Below are 6,000 nucleotides of genomic sequence, written 5' to 3' on the forward strand. Positions count from 1 at the left end.
ACTGTAGCTTTTAGGGAGATGAACCCTAACTCCAGCCTAATAATGGCCATGGGTACACAGGCCGGTAAACCTAGTATCCTCAGCCAAAATGTCCCCTCGATGACTGCAACCATTTCAGATCTGAATGCAGAAGAGCTTCTAGGCCGTAAGTCATCATAGGGAAAATACTTCCTGCTCGATGGTGAAGTTATGAATCAATGCAGTCACTTGCGCGGCTCTGATGGTACGTGCTTGCTTGCATGTAACATAATCGCCACTGGGATCAAAATCAATTCCAAGATATCTGTAATGTGGAGCATACAGGATTTCTGCATTGCCTACAAAAGTTTAATGCAAGCCGTTTTTTTACTTGCATATCTCAGAACTTGGGTCTTATACAAGTTAATAGTAAGGCCATTCCTTTCTGCATATTCCTACAGGGCTATTGTGGATTGACGTATGCCACTGATGTTATAGTCAAATATAACCATGTTGTCTGCATATGCTAGAACGGGGCAGGATGCCTTGCCAATTTTAGGTGGACAATTTTTGGCTGAAGCTATTGCGGCTGGTATATCATATACGTATAAGTAGTAAATATGGTGGGCAGTAACACACCCCTGCTTTACCCCCCTGTTCAGGTGTACATTTTCTGTCATATGGCCTTCATGGGCTAACTTGAGTTTAACAGAGGTGTTTAAATGTAATAATCTAAGATAATATAGTAATCTTTCTGGGCAACCCATAGCCTTTAGCTTCAGCCACAGTCCACCTCTTGGAATTGAGTCCAGCGCAGCTATGAAATATATATATAATGCATACAAGGGGGCTGCCCACCTTTCCGCGCTCTAGTACGCATAATATCCATAACCATGAGGTTGTGGACAGTGGAATATCCTTGTCGGAACCCACTTTGGAACTTGCATAAAATATTTGATTGATCAATATATGTCTTAAACTCATTGAGTATTAAGGAGGCAAATAGTTTACCCGTCGTGTCCAACATCGATAGGAGCCTATAATTATTAGGCTCTGATCGATTTCCCTTTTTTAAATACGAGAAGTAAGACTGCCGTCTGCCAGGAACAGGGTATTTTGCCTTCAGTTAAAATCTTCCTGAACATGATGGTTAACAGACTGGCCCACAATTCTGGTTGACTCTTGATGACTATATTAGCCAACCCATTGGGTCCAGGAGCTCTAGAAGATTCAACTGTTTGATCCTGCCCAATATTGTGTCATAGGATGCATCAATTGGTGATACCGATGGGACAATACTCAATGGTATTGAGTCCTCCATACTCGAAGGGGCATTCCAATTTTCAAGAAACTTTACCCATTCTGCACAACCAATTGGGTTCCCTAGCTACCCTTTCACAGTCCCCCTTGCTTCGCTTAGGAGTGACCAGATACTCTGCGTCTTTCTAGAGCATATCGTCTGAACTAATCTTTCCCAGGAATGATTTCTCTCAGCTCTTCTCTTAACCTTAATGGCTGCTCTATATCTGTTCTTAGTTTTACTCACATTCACATAATATAACTGATAGGAGTATTCATTTTCTTAGCGTAACGGAGGTCTGCCCTTAGGTTCCTCTTTGCATCTCTAATCTGTCTATCGTAATGGAGTTTTTTATCCAAATCTCTAATCAGTAAACCCATAGAGGTAGCAGCATGCTCACCAGAAAATGTGTAAATCCAATTTTCTATTGCCTTGAGGAGAACCATCTCCGGTTCCAGAAGCACCTCAAAACCTTCCTCTTTGCTTCTGCTTTCTCTCCCCCTCTCCCCTGCTGAACTCCTGACAGAAACTGCACTGGTTACCTGACCACCCTCTAATTACAGGCCCAGGCCCCGCCAGTTGCCCACCTGCACTATCTCCCAGGCAACCCTTGCACCGGGGACTGTTTTCTGTATCCCTACAGTCCCCCGGCAAACACTTATGCCTACACTTACCTTGCACTTGCCACCAGCTGGCCGTTTATTTATCTTATCTTATTTATTCTACTATTCTGTGTACTGCACTTTCCCCTCTCCCTTCCCCCCGCACTTCTCCTTTTCCCCATTCCCATGCACTTGCACAATCTGAATGACACCGGGCCTAGTAGGATTGTTGTCTGTCTTCCCTTTGTTCACGCTCCCTTGCCTCGTCGCACCTTGAAACACTTGTGTTTAGGCGCCTTATAAATGCCATATCATATCATATCACAGGGAGGAAGTGTAATATTAGAACCAAAATCAGAAATGTTTGAAATAATGCACATGTGTTACATGTATTTCAGTCTCAAAGTATATCCTTCATAGGATTTATTTTCATTCTAGCAAGGAAACTGTAAGTATGCATACCTCCTACTCTGGACCTAGTGCAAGGGAGAAAGTGATTGTAGTCGAAGTTCCAGCATCCCCCTATAACATAGAACTTGTTTTAATACGGATGAAAAAGCAAAATTAAACTGAAAACAGGAGATGCAGACAATGGTATATACTGAGAAGCACCCATACATGCCACTTTGTGTAAATAACCAATACTATATTAATAATTTTTAATATGTTTACACTCCAAGCATAACACATGCATGTATTATTCATTTGCATATAAAACATTTGCATATAAATGACTAATACAATATAAGTACTTGATAGGCGAGTGAGGTTGATGTTGACTCCGGAAAAGTAATTGATGAAGAATCTTGCTCCTTCATTTTCAGTATATTGTCAGAAAAGAGAGCAACGGAAAAGGTACATTAGTATTAGAAATGTGGCCACATCCAACGCTCTAAAATATCACTTGGTGTATGTTGGTAGGACTCACCATTGGGATACGAGACGTGTCAGTGGTTTTGTCACTGGTGAGGGTCTATGTTTCCATCAGTGAGCTCTACGTAAAGAAGGACACGTCAACGAACACATTTCAAAAACATTAGGTGACTTTTAAAGGGCACGATGGAAGTTTTTACTAAGGGTCACATTTGACTGATTTACTAGAGGGTCCCGGAAGTGGGGGTAGAGAAGGTAGTTTAAAGTGAAGCATTTTAAATTTCAGTAACACAACATTGATGGAAATAAACACTGAAAAGTCTAAACCGTTCATGAAGTTATCTTTTCAATACACTAGTACCTCATGTATCGAGAGATCATTGAGAAGACATATTTATACAGACCACTGTCCTACATACCAACAAACATAACAAAAGCATTGTCCACTACTCACCTGAGCCAGAGTGTGTTGAAATTGAGTCGGAATTGCATTTGGAAGCAATTTACAAAGAATTCTGGGTCAACGCTTTTTTGTGTACCTTGATTGTTCGTACATATCGTCGGTAATTTGCAGTCTGCAGACGCAGAATCGATTGGCCCTCATGTCTCCAAAGACAGCCTGAGCTCTACTTTCAATCTCATCCACTGGAAAACTGCAATTTATAATCCATCTTCTTATTAAATCAATATCCTTTGGAAATATATGCAGGACTGTTCCAGAGTTCTTACATGGCTCAGAGAAGGGCAACTGACAATGATACATGAAGGCATTGTTGAAAAGATTGTAAGATCTGTATGAAAAAATATAATTAATTATTATAAATAATAATGTATGAATGTGAATAAAGCAAGTATTACACAGCTTTGTCTGTACAATTTGTTTTAAAGAAAGAAAGAAAACCTGTGTAACCTAGTTGAAGTAACACAGCGATCACTTTCTTACAGAACTGATTGTTAAACCACAAATTGTAATGTATGAGTCATCCATTGAATGAACTTTCAAGCACCAAAAGAAAACATGCTTTCAAACATGGACCACAAAACATTCAGTTCTATTACAATGCACAGTGATGCAATGTGCTATTTACAGATTTTAAAATAGATCTGACATTAGACAATAGTGAAGTCTTTGAGATAAATTAAAATTAAAAGACTGTGTACATTGGATGGAAATCTATATAAACTTTCAGAGCAGTGATCTATGAACATACAAAATCAAATTGGTGACCTATCATTACTCAGACGAACAAAATAGCAGATTCAGCAATGAAGGGAACAAGTAGCTGTGAAACAGGTATCCGGGGAACAGGTAGCTCAATGACGATATACATTGTGGATTGCAGAGATGTTCTCCTGGGCCATTTTGTTTTATCAAATTGGGCAACATTTTTGGGCAATGTGGAAAAGTTTGATGAGTTACTTCAATATGCAGCTATTAGTAGTGTGGTTTCCCATCATCTCCCTGTGGCCCTTTACCCCTCCCACCTGTATACCCTGCTTTAATCCTATGTCATCAGCCTGCTCTTCCAGAATCCACACAAGCAAACTTTCCAAGTCCCCTACAGCTAAAGTAGTCCCAGCTGCCTGCTTTTTGAATGTGTATATCCATTTGCCTTCCCTGGCTGTGAGGGATGAGAGCATCTTTATGAGTTATTTTTGTCCATGTGCGCCCAAGGGATATACTGCGCTCTCCCTGGCCCTTGGTGCAGCAATGGGATCTGTGCCCCTACTGCCTTTCCAACTTTTCTCTCCCACGCCACTGATTTCTTGGCCAAGGCCATTCGCCCATATCTTTTACATAACCTGGGTCCCAATAAAATGTATACCCATGGGGATATACTATATACTAACATGCTCTCTGTGCCATTAGTAAAAAAAGCCAGAGCAGGCGGATCCAGCTTCCCATATCTCGCACCCACTCACTGGAACGCCCTACCTCCCACAATCCGAGGTGAAGCCTCCCTCAGCGCCTTCCGCAAAACCATGTAAACCATCTTATTCACATAAGATGTCTCGCACCAGTTGAATACATAACATATGTTCCTAATGCATAAACTGTATTGTAATGACTAACTGTAGCAACCAAAATATCAGCTCTATGCCTTGTGAAAATTCATAATGTACCACTGAATGCCTCTATTCCTCTATTCCTATAACTAAGCTCTTGCAAGTAACAGCGCCTCAATGCCCATGGGCTACTTGCACGCTATATAAATATAAATAAATAAATAAAATATTGCAGGTGGCTGCTCTGCTTTTTCCAGTTTGTCCGCCGTATCCCACTCCTCTTCCCCTTTGTGTGCATAGTCTTACTCCTCCTTAGACCTTGCTGTTGCATAATCCATACCCTCTTCTCACCTCTTTTTATCTTCACCTTCTTTTTCTATATGCACATCTTTGATAGCAGTACTATGTATTTCAAGCAAAATATCCCCGGATCTCCATTCATCCACCCAACAAGCACCCGCTGTCCTTCTTTAAATCATGCCAATTCTCACCCATCCAGTCCCCTTGTGAGCGCACGGCCACAGGTGTGAACTGCCATTGATACTGGACGGGGGATGGATAGACATGAGGCGAGCGCAAAAGGCCCGCAAAACTGCTGAAGGGACACAAACTTATGTTGATTGCTGGGGCGGGGTCTTGAAGAGGGGAGTCTCGAGGATCCCTTTGAGTTGTACATGATGTTTGGCACGTTGAGCTTTCCCACTCACCCACCACCGAAGGGGGGATACTGGAGGGGGGATGGATCGGGATGAGGTAAACACGTGTCCATGCACTGGTAAATTTGGCACGAATGGCTTGAACGACACAGGCGGGTATCACTCGTCAAATGCAGAATCCAAGCCTCCAATGAAGCCACCATGTAAATGAAGGGTAGGCCACCAGCCTGCACAACCTGTGAAAGAGAAACATAAATATTTTAATTGAATGAACCAGATAAGTGTACTACCTTACTTGAAAATGCATCCTAAATGTGATGGTAGTGTTGCCCTTAGAAATGTAACTTTCCGGAAAAATGTACTTGGGCTTTGAAGTATCGACACATTTCAAAAGTGAACACCCATTCAAGCCAGAGCTGTTTGGGCCATAGAGAAATATTGTTTTTTAGTCAAAAGTGAAAGACACGTAAGCGATGAACACTTTGATTTGCATTAAGTGCTAGAAATGTATTCAATTTACAGACTAAATTCATTTGTCAGTGATCAATCAAAGTAATGACAATGTAGGAGAACCACATGAAATGTTAGTCGTCTCAGTGGTCAA

This window comes from Ambystoma mexicanum, chromosome 6q (genome assembly GCF_040938575.1).
Source record: "Ambystoma mexicanum isolate Mex_15411 chromosome 6q, UKY_AmexF1_1, whole genome shotgun sequence".
NCBI lineage: Eukaryota > Metazoa > Chordata > Amphibia > Caudata > Ambystomatidae > Ambystoma > Ambystoma mexicanum.